At 40.9% G+C, this 16,662-nt stretch overlaps 2 long non-coding RNA genes across 2 annotated transcripts in view; one reads left to right on the top strand and one right to left on the bottom strand.

Annotated features, from left to right (window-relative positions):
• The window catches only part of LOC134731660 (uncharacterized), a 200,146-nt gene that overhangs the window by 146,035 nt on the left and 37,449 nt on the right, over window positions 1–16,662 (top strand). The gene's annotated exons all lie outside the window — the stretch shown is intronic.
• The window catches only part of LOC134731602 (uncharacterized), a 28,621-nt gene continuing 16,117 nt past the window's right edge, over window positions 4,159–16,662 (bottom strand). The window contains exons 4-5 of the long non-coding RNA XR_010114017.1: window positions 4,339–4,498; window positions 4,159–4,249 (exon numbers count right to left, since the gene is read on the bottom strand). This is a non-coding gene — a long non-coding RNA (uncharacterized lncRNA). The remainder of the gene's footprint in view (window positions 4,250–4,338; window positions 4,499–16,662) is intronic.

Below are 16,662 nucleotides of genomic sequence, written 5' to 3'. Positions count from 1 at the left end.
CTGAGAGCCCCTGGCAAACCACTGGTGTAGTCTTAAGAGTCTAAAAGCTGAAGAACTTGGAGTCTGATGTTCAGGGGCAGGAAGCATCCAGCACGGGAAAAAGATAGAGGCCAGAAGACTTAGCCAGTCTCATCTTTCCACCTTCTGCCTGCTTTTATTCTGGCCTTGCTGGCAGCCTATTAGATTGTGCCCACCCAGATTGAGGGTGGGTCTACCTCTCCCAGTCCACTGACTGAAATGTTGATCTCCTTGGGCAGCACCTTCACAGACACACCCAGGAACAATACTTTGCATCCTTCAACTCGATCAAGTTGACACTTAATATTAACCATCACAGGATTTATTATACTATTCCCTATTTTTAAATATGTTTCAGTTCTATAGTAAAGTGAGGAAAAAAGCTGTTCACTATCACTCAGCTAGTGTATTAGTTACCTATTTCTGCATGACAAATTACCCCAAAGCTCAGCAGCTTAAAACACTGCACTTTTATTATCTCACTGTTTCTGTGGATCAGAAATCTGGGCTCAGCAGGTGCAGGGTCTCTCACAGGCTGCATTCAGGGTCCTGGCTGGGGCTGCAGTCATCTCCAGGTTCACTTGGGGTGGTGAGGATCAGCTTGTAAACTCATGCATGTCAGGGCCTCCCTGGCTTTTGTCCAGAGATATCAGTTATTTGCCCCATGGTCATTGCCATAATGTTACAGCATAGCAGCTAACTTCCTCTAACGTGGGGGCTCTTACAGACAAGGAAACAGAGTGCCTGAGATAAAAGCCACAGCTTTTTTATAACCTAATCTTGGAAGTAACACCTCATTACTCTACTGAATTCCACCCATTAAAGCAAGTTAAGGGAAAGTCTACACTCCAGGGGAAGGGGCTACAGATGGGTGTGAATACCAATGGGGGCCCTCTTAGAGGCTGCCTATCTGAGCACCAGAGCTAGGAAGTGCCTTCACTAGCCTTTAAACTTTCTTCCATTTAACACCAAATTATGTGTTTTTCTACTGCTCTCAGCACCCTCATGGATTCACCATTGACAGGTAACACTTCAGTTCCAATTAGCTTATCAAGTTGACCCAGCAGAGTGCAGGTCTGTTTTCTGAGTGTGACTTGGAATTTGGTTCTGGTTGGAAATAGGGCTCCAGCATCACCTGACTCTAGAGGAGCATCACCTGACTCTAGAGGAGCATCATCGCCACTTGAGAAATGGAAAGTACCAGATGAGAAGCATGAAAGCCACCTCTGAGAAGTGGTCCAGTGGGAGCTCTGGGCGGCAGAGTGTAGGAAGAGAAGCTTTTGACAGGGGTATCCACTGAGGGAAGAAAACTGCATTATCTTTTTACCATCAGCCCCCAGCAGACTGTCTAGTAGCTGGTGCTTCCATGTTTGTGGAGCAAACACAAATGCATAAAATGAGATAGGGGTGTAGGTATGTTAGAAAAGGAGGTGGAGCCCATTGGGAGCAGACCAAAGTCTGGCCCACACTGAAGGTGTGGCCCTGGTGGGCCAGATCCATGGGAGGGGGCAGGAATCCTTCCCCAAGGGCAGGCCTCTGCAGGAACTAGAGCAGGCTGAGCAGCTTCCCAGGGTCCCTGACCATTCATTCATGGTTTCCTGTGTCTCCAGAGATGTCATTGACCCTGGGACCCAGCTCTGGGCCCTGCCAACATGACCAGCAGAGGGCTTTCTACCAGAGTTTGCAGTGTGTGTGCCTCATAGCCCCAGGGTTTGTAGAGGTGACTCAGGTGCTGCTGGAGTCACCCCTACAAAGGGAAGTTGAAAGACAGGTCTCTGGACTCCCAACTTCTGCTCCCACAGTGGCATGGTTTTGTGAGTTGGTTGAGAGCATGGGGATACCTGAGCTTATAGGCTTTCTTCTTTGAGCCTGCATGGTTTTCAAATTTCATCTCCATTACTAACAAGCTGTGTGACTGGGGCCAAGTGATGTAACCTCTTTGTTCCTCCCTTACTGGTCTATAAGAGAGGAATGGTAATATATTACTTAGGCTTTGTGCATATGAAATAATTTAATTCATGTAAAACACTTAGAAATCAAATGTTAGCATAAAAATTATAACATTATTATTATTATTATCATCATATAGATGGTTTGCTTTCTCGGGTTGTGTTTTGCCTGTGGGTTGGAATGACAGGCATCTTGTCCCTTCTCAGCAAAGCTTTGAAACCCTCCCAACCCAGAGGAGCCCCAGGAAAGTGGCACTTTTTGCTTGCATCTCAGAGAGATGAGAGGCAGGCACAATTCCAATCCCAGGAGGCGCTGGGGCTGGAGAAGGGGGATGGATTTCTTCTAGTTTTTGTTGTTGTTTTAATTTCCAAAAGCATTTCTCCAAGGTTTGGGGGAGGCTGTGGAGTGCGGGGAAGTCTGAGCACCCAGGAGCCTGTGCGGCTGTGATTAGATGGCTTAGGCCCAGCAGCAGCAGCTGTTAATCCTGGCTATTAATTAGAAGATATGGGGAGAGAATACCAGCCTGCAAGCTCAGTTAAGCCTGAGCAGCAGTCTGCCTTCTTCTGCAGTGTAATCCCTTTGAGACTTGGGAAAGCATGGGCCCCAAGAGAAGAACCAGGAGGGCCGGCACAGGCAGATACCTGCCATCAAAGGCCCAGATGTCTCTGCTCCCAGAAGTTGCCAGCTCTTCCGGGGGAACAGCACTTTACAGTTTCCTAAGCCCATTCAAATGTGCTTCAAAGGCACCTCTTTTTATTCCTGTTTGGAAGGCCAGTAGGGGAGCCTTGGAGAGCCTGTGGGAAATGCAACAATGAATGTAGCGGTCAGGGCTCTCCACGTGTCTTCACTTCCATGTCTTGCTCTCCATGAGGACCTAGGAGGAGAACTGCTGGTGCTTCCCTGGCTTGGAAATCAAAGCCTTTAGGACCCGCCGATGACTTTGCAGGTCATTGTGTTTGACCTGATGTCTTTCTTCTTGCTGGCAGGAATGGAGCTGGCCATGCCTAGAGGGAGCAGTTTCCTCTGCCAGCTCTAGAGGTTGCTTTCCAAATTCCACAGCCTGGTCCTCAAGATTCCCTAAACTTACCTCCTGAGGTTCCCCACTGCCTCCAGTGACCCTGTACCTGGACCTATCTCCTTACAGTTTATAGAGAACCCTAGTCCTGATCGCACCCCGTCTTCAGCACCACCATGAGAGAAGTCACGCTAGGAATTCAAGTCTCTGATTCTAAAGATGGGAAAGCTCAAGGGGCGACACTGCTCAGGTCAGTTCGTCAGAATAAGAGCAGGGAGCAGGCTTGAGACGCATGTCTGCTGATTCTTTTGTTTGATCCTGAGCATAGGTATCTCCATTTCCATACTTTCCCTCCAGTGACTCCTTGGCCTGAATGGTTTTCCTCACTCCCCTCCCCCTACAGACATCCTCTGTTCATTCAGGACCTAACTCAAGTCTTTTTTTCCGAAAGGTCTTCCCCAACTACATGATGTCCATTTATCTTCCTTTCTCCCGAACTCTCCTGAACATCATTGATACCATGGGCACATTCTGCACAAGGAGAGGATGTGTCTGGGTACCAGTTCCTGGTTGAGGGAAGGAACATGGAAATGAAATGGAAGGCTGGGGCTCCAGTCCTGGGTTTCACTTCTGACCAGCTCTGTAACCTGTATCAAGCTCTCCATTCCACCGGTCCTGTTTTCCCATCTGTGAAATAAGCAGATTTGTCTGTGGTGGGGGATGACTGAGAGTCAGGGATGTAGGTGAAGGAGGTATAGGAGAAGGTATGCAAAACTGCTGATTTCTAGGATTACATTGTCTCTGAGGTGAGTTAAAACAACTGCTGAGAACTGATACAGCTAGAGCTGGGCTTTCTTTTCTACCTTCTCCTTTCCCATCTTATCAGAAAGGGCTTCATGGAGTTGCCCAGGGAGAATGCAGCAATGGCCAGGACTGAAAGTCCAGAATGTGAACTTTGAAAACAGAACATCCAGGCTGAAACTCTGTCGATGATGATGATGATGATGATCTCAAAAAATGTTTGAATATTCATCATGTAGTAAATTTTATGTTAAGGCTTTACATGCATAATCCTAACTACCCTTCACAGAAAAACAGGAACTGTTTTATTTGTTTTACAAGTAAGGAAACAGAGGCTTACAGAGGTTAAATAATTTACCATTCTGCTAGCAGGCAGCATTTTGGGTTTTTAATTCACATTTTGTAATTACTAGTGCTTGCACTCACTGAAAAGTTACACAATCTCTTCAAGACTCAGTTTCCTCCCTGAAAAAATGGAAATAAAAATATGTACATGTTTATTATTGGTGCTTTGTCTAAGTAATATCACATGTGTGGCATGCTTACTGTTGTACCTGGTCCATTTCAGGGTCTCAGTCACAGGCAGCTTCCTTCCTTACTCAATGAGATGTGTATGGCTTCATAGGGAAGTGTTGCAGTGCCATAAAGCACCTTGCACTCTGGCCATTTGGGGATCAATCTCCATCAGTTATTCTCTGTCCCATCTACACAGTTCTACATTAAATAGAAAAGCATTTACAGATGATCTAGCTCAAATATCTCACTTAACAGATGAGAAAACTGAGACCCAAAAAAGCCAGGGCTCTGCTTAAGATAGCATGGCCTGTTGTAGACACAGAAGGAATTTATACTCATGCCTCGTCCCCTCCAGGCAAGGTTCTTTCAGTAATCATCACATTAGATGCATTACACATCAAATTGACCATATCTTTTTGCTGTTTTAAACTTTTTATTTTGGGATTGTTATAGAGTGACATGCAGTTGAGAACTAATACAGAGATTCCCTTTACTCAGTTTCCTCGAATGATAACATTGCATGTAACTATAGTACATAGCACAACCAGGGTATTGACATTGGTACAGGCAGAATACAGAGTTTTTGCATCACCCCAAGGATCCATCATGCCTTTGTATAGACACACTCACTTCCTTCCAATGACCCTCTCTTAACTCCTGGCAACCACTAATCTGTTCTCCATTTCCATAATGTTTTTCAAGAATGTTCCATAATGAGGTTGCCTTTTTTGACTCAACAGAATTCTTTGGAAATTCATTCAGATTGTTGTATGTATTAATGGTTTGTTCCTTTCTATTGCTGAGGAGTATTTCATGATATGTATATACCACAGTTTGTTTAAGCAATCATTTGCAGATGTCATTCACATCTGTGTTGTTTCCAGTTATTGACTATTATGGCTACGGCTGCTATGAACATTCATGTACAAGTTTTTGTGTCAACAGAAGTCTTCATTTCTTTGGGATAAATGTCCAGGAGTATGGTAGTTGCATGTTTACTTTTATTTTAAGAAACTGCCTAAATATTTCCCAGAGTGGTTGTATATTACTTTTTATACTCTCATTACCAATGTGTGCGTAATCCAGTTTCTCTGTGTCATGGTCAACACTTGGTGGTGTCTCTATTTTTCACTTTAGCCATTCTGTTAGGTATCTAGTGACGTCTCATTGTGGTTTTAATTTTTATTCCCCATTGCCTAATGATGTTGAACATCTCATGTGGTTATTTGTGGTTATTTGCAACCTGTATACTTTCTTTGGTGAAATGTTTCTTCATGACTTTTTTTTTTTTTTTTTTTTTGAGACTGAGTCTCACTCTCACCCAGGCTGGAGTGCAGTGGTGCAATCTCAGCTCACTGCAACCTCCATTTCCAGGGTTCAAGCCATTATCCTGCCTCAGCCTCCTGAGTAGCTGTGATTACAGTTGTATGAAACCAAGTCCAGCTAATTTTTGTATTTTTAGTAGAGACAGGGTTTCACCATGTTGGCCAGGCTGGTCTTGGATTCCTGACCTCAGGTGATCCACCCGCCTTGGCCTCCCAAAGTGCGGGGATTACAGGTGTGAGCCAAGGTGCCTGGCCTATGACTTTTGCCCATTTTGTAATTGGATTTTTTTTTTTTTTTTACCATGGAGTTTTGAGATGTTTTCATATAATGTGGACATCCCTTGTTGGAAGTGTGGTTTGCAAATATTCTTGTCCAGTCACTAGCCCATATTTTTGTTGTATTAACAGGGCGTATTGCAGAGCAAAACTTTTCACTTTAATAATGTTCGATTTATTATTATGTTTTGCCTATGGAAGTCCAATTTTTCTAGCACCATTTGTTGAAAAGGCTATAATTCCTCCACTGAATTGCTCTTGTACTTTTGTCAAAAATCAATTGGCTTTATCTGGGTAGGTCTATTTCTGCATTCTGTATTCTGTTTCATTTACTTATACATCTATTCTGCCACAAGTCTTAGTTACTACAGCCATATAAAAATTCTTGAAATTGAGTAGACTAATTTCTTCCCATGCTCAAAATTGTTTTAGTTATTCTAGCTCTTCTGTCTTTCCTTATAAATCTTAGAATAATCTTAACTACAACTACAAAAATCTTGCTAGGATTTTGATAGGAATTGAATTAAACCTGTATATCATTTTGCAGAGGATTAATATCCTTACATTGTGAAGTCTTCTGACCCATGAACATTGTATGTCCTTATTTATTTAGACCTCCTTTGATTTCTTTCATCAGCATTTTGTTGTTTTCAGCATACAAGTCTTCAATATTATTGGCTAGATTTACACTTAAGGGCTTCATGTTTTCTGAGAGATTGTAAAGGATGGTGCATTTTTAATTTTGTTCATGTGTTTATTGATAGTATATGAAATATAATTGATGTGTGTTTATCTTGTATTCTGGGACCTTCTGTAAGATTTTCTGTCATTGTTTTGAAGGGGGAATTGGGAATTACTGTGTAGATAGTCGTGTCATCTGCAAATAGGGTCAGTCTTTTCCCCTAAGATTGGGAACAAGATAAAAATGTCTTCTCTCACCATTCTTGTTTGACATAATGCTAGATGTTCTAGCCAGTACAGTAAGGTAAGAAAAAACAAGACATACAGATTAGAAAGGAAGAAATAAAACTGACCTTATTTGCAGATGTCAGTCTTTCACCACTAATATAATGTTACCTGTGGATTTTTGTAGATACTGATTATGAAGTTGAGAAAGTCTCCTTCTATTCCTATTTTTCTGAGAAATTTTATCAGATGGTTTTATTAAAATATTCTATTAAATTCTTTTTCTGCATTGATTTATGTGATAATGTGATTTTTCTTCTTTATCTGGCTAATAATGTAGTTCCTTTTTAGCTGGCTTAGAAGGCTGGTTCAAAGTACTGAACCAGTCTTGTATCCTTGAAATAAACCCCACTTGGCCATGGTGTAGCATTAACTTTTTATATTGCTGAACTCTATATGCTAATATTTTGATAGGAATTTTTTGTCAATATTTCTAAAAGATATTATTCTATAGTTCTCGCTCTCTTTCTTGTACTGTCTTTGTATGGTTTTGCTATCAGGATAAAACTGTCCTCATAAAATTAATTGGGATGACTCCCCCTCACTGTTTCACTCCTGTTTTCTGGAAAATATTTTGTAGAATTTATGTTGATTCTTTCTTAAGTATTTGGTAGAATATTTTAATAAAACCACCTAGGCCTAGAGATTTTATTTTTAAGAGCTTTTAAATTAAGAATTTGATTTATTTAATAGTTATAGGATATTCAGATTTCCTATTATTAGATGAGTAGTGGTAATTTGTGTTTTTACAGGAGTCAGTTTCATCTAAATTATCAAAATAATGTGTGTAGAGTTGGACACAGTATTTCTGTATTATTTTCTGAGGTCTGCAGAGTCTATAGTGATAGCCCATGTTTCACTCCTGATATTGACACTGAGTCTTCACTGTTTTTTGTCAGTCAAGCTAGAGGTTTGTCAATTTTATTCATTTTGTCAAAGAATCACTTCTTTGTTTTATTGATTTTTCTTATTTTTTTCTGTTTTTATTGATTTCTACTCTTTGTTATTTCATTTTCTTCTGCTTGCTTTGGTTTTCTTTTGCTCTTCCTTTTCTAAGTTCTTATGGTGGGAGCTTAAATGATAGATTCGAGAGCTTTCTTCTTTGCCAAAATATATATTTAGTGCCATAAATTTCCTCTCAGAACTGCTTTAGTTATGTACCAAAAATTTTGGTATGTTGTATTTTGATTTTCATTTAGCTCAACATATTTTTTCAATTTCATGTGACAGTTCCTCTTTGACTCATGGGTTACTTAAAAGTGCATTGTTTAGAAAACTGGAGGAATCACATTACCTGACTTCAAACTGTACTACAGAGCTGTAGTAACCTAAACAGCATGGTACTGGACCAATGGAACAGAACAGAAAATCCAGAAACAAATCCACAAACCTACAGTGAATTCAGTTTTGAAAAAAGGTGCCAAGAATATACACTGGGGAAAAGAAAGGCTCTTCAATTAACAGTGCTGGGAAAACTGGATATCTACATGCAGAAGAATGAAACTAGACTCCTATCTCTTGCCATATATAAAAATCAAACCAAAATGGATTAAATAATTAAATCTAAGACTCCAAACTATGAAACTACTACAAGAAAACACTGGGGACACTCTCCAGGACATCAGTGTGGGCAACAATTTCCTAAGTAATACCCCATAAGCACAGGCAACCAAAGCAAAAATGGACAGATGGGATTATATCAAGTCAAAAAGCTTCTGCACAGGGCCGGGCACAGTGGCTCACACCTGTAATCTCAGCACTTTGGATGGCCAAAGTGGGTGGATCACAAGGTCGGCAGATCGAGACCATCCTGGCCAACATGGTGAGAGCTCGTCTCTACTAAAATACCAAAAAAAAAAAAAAAAAAATTAGCCGGGTGTGGTGATTTGTGCCTGTTGTCCCAGCTACTTGGGAGGCTGAGGCAGGGGAATTGCTTGAACCCAGAAGGCGGAGGTTGAAGTGAGCCAAGATGGCACCACTGTACTCCAGCCTGGTGACACAGAGAGACTCCATCTCAAAAATAAAATAAAATAAAATAAAATAAAATAAAATAAAATATAATATAAAATAAAATAAAATCTTCTGCATAGCAAAGGAAACAGTCAACAAAGTGAAGAGACAAGCCACAGAATGAGGGAAAATATTTGCAATGTACCCATCTGACAAGGGATTCATAGCCAGAATATATAAGGAGCTCAGACAACTCTGTAGGAAAAAAATCAAATAATTCGATCAAAAAAATGGCAAAAGATTTCAGTATACATTTCTCTAAAAAAGACAAATGACAAATAGGCATATGAAAAGGGGCTCAACATCAATGGTCAATAGAGAAATGCAAATCAAAATTATAATAAGAAATGAGATACCATCTCAGCCTAGTTAAAATGGCTTATATCCAAAAGATGAGCAATAACAAATGCTGGTGAGGATGTGGAGAGAAAAGACCCATTGTACACAGTTGGTGTTGATGGGAATGTAAATTAGGATAACCACTATGAAGAACAGTTTGGAGGTTGCTTAAAAAGTTAGAAATAAAGCTACCATGCAATCCAGCAATCCCAGTGCTGGGTATGTATGCAAAAGGAAGAAAATACGCATATTGAAGAGATACCTGCAATACCATATTTGTTGCATCACTGTTCACAATAGCTAAGATTTGGAAGTGGCTTTAAGTGTCCATCAACAGATAAATAGATAAAGAAAATCTGGTACATATATACAGTGGAATGCTATTCAGCCATACAAAATAATAAGATTCAATCATTTGCAACAACATGGATGGAACTGGAGGTCATTATGTTAAATAAAATCAGCTAGGCACAGAAAGGCAAACATTGCATGTTCTCACTTATTTGTGGAATCAAAATCAAAACAATTGAATTTACAGAGATAGAGAGCAGAAGGTTGGTTAACAGAGGCTGCGAAGGGGAGTTCAGGGTGGTGGGGAGGTAGGAATGGTTAGTGGGCACAAAAAAATAGAACAAATGAATAGACCTAGTATTTGATAGCTTAGTAGGGTAACTATAGTCAGTAATAATTGCACATTTTAAAATAACTAAAAGTATAATTGGATTGTTTGTAACAAAGGATAAATGCTTCAAAGGATGGATACACCATATTCCATGATGTGATTATTATACATCATACATTTGTATCAAAATATCACATGTACCCCCCAAATATATACATGTCCTATGTACCCACAAAGATGAAAAATAAAAAATTACAAAAAGACACAATAAAATAAAACTTTTCTTAACACTATCTTTTATTTTTATTATTATACTTTAGGTTTTAGAGTACATGTGCACAACATGCAGGTTTGTTACATATGTATCCATGTGCCATGTTGGTTTGCTGCACCCATTAACTCATCATTTAGAGTTAGGTATATCTCCTAGTGCTGTCCCTCCGCCCTCCCCCCACCCCACAACAGTCCCCAGTGTGTGATGTTCCCCATCCTGAGTCCATGTGTTCTCATTGTTCAATTCTCGCCTATGAGTGAGAACATGCGGTGTTTGGTTTTTTGTCCTTGCGATAGTTTGCTGAGAATGATGGTTTCTAGCTTCATCCATGTTCCTACAAAGGACATGAACTCATCATTTTTTATGGCTGCATAGTATTCCATGGTGTATATGTGCCACATTCTCTTAATCCCGTCTATCATTGTTGGACATTTGGGTTGGATCCAAGTCTTTGCTATTGTGAATAGTGCCACAAGAAACATACGTGTGCATGTGTCTTTATAGCAGCATGATTTATAATCCTTTGGGTATATACCCAGTAATGGGATGGCTGGGTCAAATGGTATTTCTAATTCTAGATCCCTGAGGAATCAGCACACTGACTTCCACAATGGTTGAACTAGTTTACAGTCCCAGCAACAGTGTAAAAGTGTTCCTATTTCTCCACATCCTCTCCAGCACCTGTTGTTTCCTGACTTTTTAATGATGGCCATTCTAACTGGTGTGAGATGGTATCTCACTGTGGTTTTGATTTGCATTTCTCTGATGGCCAGTGATGATGAGCATTTTTTCATGTGTTTTTTGGCTCCATAAATGTCTTCTTTTGAGAAGTGTCTGTTCATATCCTTCGCCCACTTTTTGATGAGGTTGTTTGTTTTTTTCTTGTAAATTTGTTGGAGTTCATTGTAGATTCTGGATATTGGCCCTTTGTTAGATGAGTAGGTTGCAAAAATTTTCTCCCATTCTGTAGGTTGCCTGTTCACTTTGATGGTGGTTTCTTTTGCTGTGCAGAAGCTCTTTAGTTTAATGAGATCCCATTTGTCAATTTTGGCTTTTGTTGCCTTTGCTTTTGGTGTTTTAGACATGATGTCCTTGCCCATGCCTATGTCCTGAATGGTATTCCCTAGGTTTTCTTCTAGGGTTTTTATGGTTTTAGGTCTAACCTGTAAGTCTTTAATCCATCTTGAATTAATTTTTGTATAAGGTGTAAGGAAGGGATCCAGTTTCAGCTTTCTACATATGGCTAGCCAGTTTTCCCAGCACCATTTATTAAATAGAGAATCCTTTCCCTATTGCTTGTTTTTGTCAGGTTTGTCAAAGATCAGATAGTTGTAGATAAGCAGCATTATTTCTGAGGGCTCTGTTCTGTTCCATTGGTCTGTATCTCTGTTTTGGTACCAGTACCATGCTGTTTTGGTTACTGTAGCCTTGTAATATAGTTTGAAGTCAGGTAGCGTGATGCCTCCAGCTTTGTTCTTTTGGCTTAGGATTGACTTGGCAATGTGGGCTCTTTTTTGGTTCCATATGAACTTTAAAGTAGTTTTTTCCAATTCTGTGAAGAAAGTCATTGGTAGCTTGATGGGGATGGCATTGAATGTATAAATTACCTTGGGCAATGTGGCCATTTTCACGATATTGATTCTTCCTACCCATGAGCATGGAATGTTCTTCCATTTGTTTGTATCCTCTTTTATTTCATTGAGCAGTGGTTTGTAGTTCTCCTTGAAGAGGTCCTTCACATCCCTTTAAGTTGAATTCCTAGGTATTTTATTCTCTTTGAAGCAATTGTGAATGGGAATTCACTCATGATTTGGCTCTCTGTTTGTCTGTTATTGGTGTATAAGAATGCCTGTGATTTTTGCGTATTGATTTTGTATCCTGAGACTTTGCTGAAGTTGCCTATCAGCTTAAGGAGATTTTGGGCTGCGATGATGGGGTTTTCTAGATATATAATCATGTCATCTGCAAACAGGGACAATTTGACTTCCTCTTTTCCTAATTGAATGCCCTTTATTCCCTTCTCCTGCCTGATGGCCCTGGCCAGAACCTCCAACTCTATGTTGAATAGGAGTGGTGAGAGAGGGCATCCCTGTCTTGTGCCAGTTTTCAAAGGGAATGCTTCCAGTTTTTGTCCATTCAGTATGATATTGGCTGTGGGTTTGTCATAGATAGCTCTTATTATTTTCAGATACATCCCAATCAATACCTAATTTATTGAGAGTTTTTAGCATGAAGGTTGTTGAATTTTGTCAAAGGCCTTTTCTGCATCTATTGAGATAATCATGTGGTTTTTGTCTTTGGTTCTGTTTATATGCTGGATTACGTTTATTGATCTGCATAAGTTGAACCAGCCTTGCATCCCAGGATGAAGCCCACTTGATCATGGTGCATAAGCTTGATGTGTTGCTGGATTCGGTTTGCCAGTATTTTGTTGAGGATTTTTGCATCAATGTTCATCAAGGATATTGGTCTAAAATTCTCTTTTTTTGTTGTGTCTCTGCTAGGCTTTGGTATCAGGATGATGCTGGCCTCATAAAATGAGTTAGGGAGGATTCCCTCTTTTTCTATCGATTGGAATAGTTTCAGAAGGAGTGGTACCAGCTCCTCCTTGTACCTCTGGTAGAATTCAGCTGTCAATCCATCTGGTCCTGGACTTTTTTTTGGTTGGTAAGCTATTAATTATTGCCTCAATTTCAGAGCCTGTTATTGGTCTATTCAGAGATTCAGCTTCTTCCTGGTTTAGTCTTGGGAGGGTGTATATGTCGAGGAATTTATCCATTTATTCTAGATTTTCTAGTTTATTTGCATAGAGGTATTTATAGTATTCTCTGATGGTAGTTTGTATTTCTGTGGGATCGATGGTGATATCCCCTTTATCATTTTTTATTGTGTGTATTTGATTCTTCTCTCTTTTCTTCTTTATTAGTTTTGCTAGTGGTCTATCAATTTTGTTGATCTTTTCAAAAAACCAGCTCCTGGATTCATTGATTTTTTTGGAGGGTTTTTGTGTCTCTATTTCCTTCAATTCTGCTCTGATCTTAGTTATTTCTTGCCTTCTGCTAGCTTTTGAATGTGTTTGCTGTTGCTTCTCTAGTTGTTTTAATTGTGATGTTAGGGTGTCAATTTTAGATCTTTCCTGCTTTCTCTTGTGGGCATTTAGTGCTATACATTTCCCTCTATACGCTGCTTTGAATGTGTCCGAGAGATTCTAGTATGTTGTGTCTTTGTTCTTGTTGGTTTCAAAGAACATCTTTATTTCTGCCTTCATTTTGTTATGTACCCAGTAGTCATTCAGGAGCAGGTTGTTCAGTTTCCATGTAGTTGAGCAGTTTTGAGTGAGTTTCTTAATCCTGAGTTCTAGTTTGATTGCACTGTGGTCTGAGAGACAGTTTGTCATAATTTCTGTTCTTTTACATTTGTTGAGGAGTGCTTTACTTCCAACTATGTGGTCAATTTTGGAATAGGTGTGGTGTGGTGCTGAAAAGAATGTATATTCTGTTGATTTGGGGTGGAGAGTTCTGTAGATGTCTATTAGGTCGGCTTGGTGCATAGCTGAGTTCAATTCCTGGATATCCTTGTTAACTTTCTGTCTTGTTGATCTGTCTGATGTTGACAGTGGGGTGTTAAAGTCTCCCATTATTATTGTGTGGGACTCTAAGTCTCTTTGTAGGTCTCTAAGGACTTGCTTTATGAATCTGGGTGCTCCTGTATTGAGTGCATATGTATTTAGGGTAGTTAGTTCTTCTTGTTGAATTGATTTCTTTACCATTATGTAATGGCCTTCTTTTCTCTTTTGACCTTTGTTGGTTTAAAATCTGTTTTATCCGAGACTAGGATTGCAACCCCTGCCTTTCTTTGTTTTCCATTTGCTTGGTAGATCTTCCTCCATCCCTTTATTTTGAGCCTATGTGTGTCTCTGCACGTGAGATGGGTTTCCTGAGTACAGCACACTGAGGGGTCTTGACTCTTTATCCAATTTGCCACTCTGTGCCTTTTAATTGGAGCATTTAGCCCATTTACATTTAAGGTTAGTATTGTTATGTATGAATTTGATCCTGTCATTATGATGTTAGCTGGTTATTTTGCTCGTTAGCTGATGCAGTTTCTTCCTAGCCTTGATGGTCTTTACAACTTGGCATGTTTTTGCAGTGGCTGGTAGCAGTTGTTCCTTTCCATGTTTAGTGCTTCCTTCAGGAGCTCTTTTAGGGCAGGCCTGGTGGTGACAAAATCTCTCAGCATTTGCTTGTCTGTAAAGTATTTTATTTCTCCTTCACTTATGAAGCTTAGTTTGGCTGGATATGAAATTCTGGGTTGAAAATTCTTTAAGAATGTTGAATATCGGCCCCCACTCTCTTCTGGCTTGTAGAGTTTCTGCCGAGATATCAGCTGTTAGTCTGATGGGTTTCCCTTTGTGGGTAACCCGACCTTTCTCTCTGGCTGCCCTTAACATTTTTTCCTTCATTTCACCTTTGGTGAATCTGTCAATTATGTGTCTTGGAGTTGCTCTTCTCGAGGAGTATCTTTGTGGCATTCTCTGTATTTCCTGAATTTGAATGTTGTCCTGCCTTGCTAGATTGGGGAAGTTCTCCTGGATAATATCCTGCAGAGTGTTTTCCAACTTGGTTCCATTCTCCCCGTCACTTTCAGGTGCACCAATCAGACGTAGATTTGGTCTTTTCACATAGTCCCATATTTCTTGGAGGCTTTATTTATTTTTATTCTTTTTTCTCTAAACTTCTCTTCACGCTTCATTTCATTCATTTCGTCTTCTGTCGCTGATACCCATTCTTTTTTTTTTTTTTTTTTTTTTTTTGAGACGGAGTCTCACTCTGTCGCCCAGGCTGGAGTGCAGTGGCGCAATCTCGGCTCACTGCAAGCTCCGCCTCCCGGGTTCACGCCATTCTCCTGTCTCAGCCTCTCCGAGTAGCTGGGACTACAGGTGCCCACCACCACGCCCGGCTAATTTTTTTGTATTTTCAGTAGAGACGGGGTTTCACCGTGGTCTCGATCTCCTGACCTCGTGATCCGCCTGCCTCGGCCTCCCAAAGTGTGATACCCTTTCTTGCAGTTGACCGCATCGGTTACTGAGGCTTGCGCATTCGTCACATAGTTCTCGTGCTGTGATTTTCAGCTCCATCAGGTCCTTTAAGGACTTCTCTGCATTGGTTATTCTAGTTATCCATTCATCTAATTTTTTTTTCAAAGTTTTTAACTTCTTTGCCATTGGTTCGAACCTCCTCCTTTAGCTTGGAGTAGTTTGATGTTCTGCAGCCTTCTTCTCTCAACTCGTCAAAGTCATTCTCCTTCCACCTTTGTTCTGTTGCTGGTGAGGAGCTGCATTCCTTTGGAGGAGGAGAGGCACTATGATTTTTAGAGTTTCTGGTTTTTCGGCTCTTTTTTTCCCCCCATCTTTGTGGTTTTTATCTACCTTTGGTCTTTGATGATGATGTACAGATGGGTTTTTGGTGTGGATGTCCTTTCTGTTTGTTACTTTTCCTTCTAACAGTCAGGACCCTCAGCTGCAGGTGTTTTGGAGTTTACTGGAGGTCCACTCCAGACGCTGTTTGCCTGGGTATCAGCAGCAGTGGATGCAGAACAGCAGATATTGGTGAACTGCAAATGCTGCTGCCTGATTGTTCCTCTGGAATTTTTGTCTCAGAGGAGTACCCAGCCGTGTGAGGTGTCAGTCTGCCCCTACTGGGGGATGCCTCCCATTTAGGCTACTGGGAGGTCAGGGACCCACTTGAGGGGGCAGTCTGCCCGTTCTCAGATCTCAAGCTGCGTGCTGGGAGAACCACTACTCTCTTCAAAGCTGTCAGACAGGGCCATTTAAGTCTGCAGAGGTTATTGCTGTCTTTTGTTTGTCTGTGCCCTGCCCCCAGAGGTGTAGCCTACAGAGACAGGCAGGTCTCCTTGAGCTGTGGTGGGCTCTACCCAGTTCGAGCTTCCAGGCCACTTTGTTTACCTACTCAAGCCTGAGCAATGGTGAGTGCCCCTCCCCCAGCCTCACTGCTGCCTTGCAGTTTGATCTCAGACTGCTGTGCTAGCAATGAGTGAGGCTCCATGGGTGTAGGACCCTCTGAGCCAGGTGCAGGATATAGTCTCCTGGTGTGTTGTTTGTTAAGCCGGTTGGAAAAGCGCAGTACTAGGGTGGGAGTGACCCGGTTTTCCAGGTGCCATCTGTCACCCCTTTCTTTGACTAGGAAAGGGAATTCCCTGACCCCTTGTGCTTCCCGGGCGAGGCGATGCCTCGCCTTGCTTCAGCTCATGCACGTGCGCTGCACCCACAGTCCTGCACCCACTGTCCGGCACTCCCCAGTGAGATGAACCCGGTACATCAGTTGGAAATGCAGAGATCACCCGTCTTCTGCATCGCTCATGCTAGGAGCTGTAGACTGGAGCTGTTCCTAATTGGCAGTCTTTTAAAATAAAATTTTTTAAGTGCATTGTTTAGTTTCCAAGTGTTTGGAGATTTTCTGGTTGTAATTTTACTACTGATTTCTAGTTTGATTCCATTGTAGCAGAAGGTACTCTTTACAATCCAAATATT

The sequence above is a fragment of the Symphalangus syndactylus genome, chromosome 10, assembly GCF_028878055.3.
Source record: "Symphalangus syndactylus isolate Jambi chromosome 10, NHGRI_mSymSyn1-v2.1_pri, whole genome shotgun sequence".
Lineage (NCBI taxonomy): Eukaryota > Metazoa > Chordata > Mammalia > Primates > Hylobatidae > Symphalangus > Symphalangus syndactylus.
Note: the sequence above shows the minus strand (reverse complement) of the source record. Positions and strands in the feature narration are given on the sequence as shown.